This window comes from Pteropus alecto, unplaced genomic scaffold (assembly GCF_000325575.1).
Source record: "Pteropus alecto unplaced genomic scaffold, ASM32557v1 scaffold35, whole genome shotgun sequence".
NCBI lineage: Eukaryota > Metazoa > Chordata > Mammalia > Chiroptera > Pteropodidae > Pteropus > Pteropus alecto.
This window is the reverse complement of record NW_006437828.1, coordinates 13,527,740-13,528,661: the sequence shown is the minus strand read 5'-3', so window position 1 is coordinate 13,528,661 and position 922 is coordinate 13,527,740. Positions and strand designations below refer to the sequence as shown.

The 922-nt window shown below is 66.2% G+C and overlaps 1 protein-coding gene across 1 annotated transcript in view; it reads left to right on the top strand.

Annotated features, from left to right (window-relative positions):
• The window catches only part of MYOM2 (myomesin 2), a 56,942-nt gene that overhangs the window by 10,826 nt on the left and 45,194 nt on the right, over positions 1-922 (top strand). The gene's annotated exons all lie outside the window — the stretch shown is intronic.

The window sequence follows — 922 nt, the reverse complement described above, 5'->3', positions numbered from 1 at the left end:
GCAGGCGGAGGCTCCAGGAAGCCACCCTGACCCGTGGGGCCGCCAGGGCCCGTGACCCCGGGGCTGCTGCGGACTCGCGCTTCTCCTCGGGGGCAGCGAGGGGACTTCAGAGGAGAGAAGCCACCCACTAGCTCAGGTGTCAGAGGGTCGCTCTGGCTGGGCGCGGAGGGCGGGGCGGACGTTAGGGAGCTTCACGGAGTGTGAGAAGGGGGACGGGGCGGGCGGCTGGCGAGGAGCGGGGGGGACCGCACAGGTTTTGGAGGCAGAGCCAGGAGGATTTGCTGAGGGACTGGACTTGGGGTGTTAGTGAAAACGAGGCATCAAAACCAAAGTCCTGGGCCCGTGCGTCGGCGGGGACACGGCCGGCGGGTGGGACACGGATCGCGTCGCGGGGGGCTCCTCTCTCGGGGACCCGGGTGTCCTGGCCCCCAGCTGCCTTCTTCAGATGACGTTCTCTTCTCTGATGACATTTTAACGGGCCACGAGCCACAGCGTGCGGAGGCCGGCGTGCCTTCTCGTTGCGGGGGGCGGGTTTGTGCCCCGCACACCTGTCTCTAACTGGGGGGACCGTGACTGGGGGGTTGGGCGGGTCTGCCGGACCCCGCCCGTGGCTCCTTTCCAAGCTCCATTTTAATCTTTATATTAAAAAGAAATCTATTCTCCCTTCCCAAGTACGAACGAAGCCCCGTTCCCGCTGGCGTCGGCCTCGGCAGTGACGGAGGCCGGGCCCCCGTGAGTGGCTGAGTCAGCGAGGCCGGGCGCCCGCGGGCACCGGGTCACACCCAGGCCTCCTCACACCCACCAGGTTCTGCGGAGTCTGCAGATACGCGAGGAATCGGGGCGAAGGAAGCCCCGGACCAACACCCTCAGTCGTGCTGGGGCGTTTTAGACAGGAAATGTGATTCCTCCTCAACGCACAGGG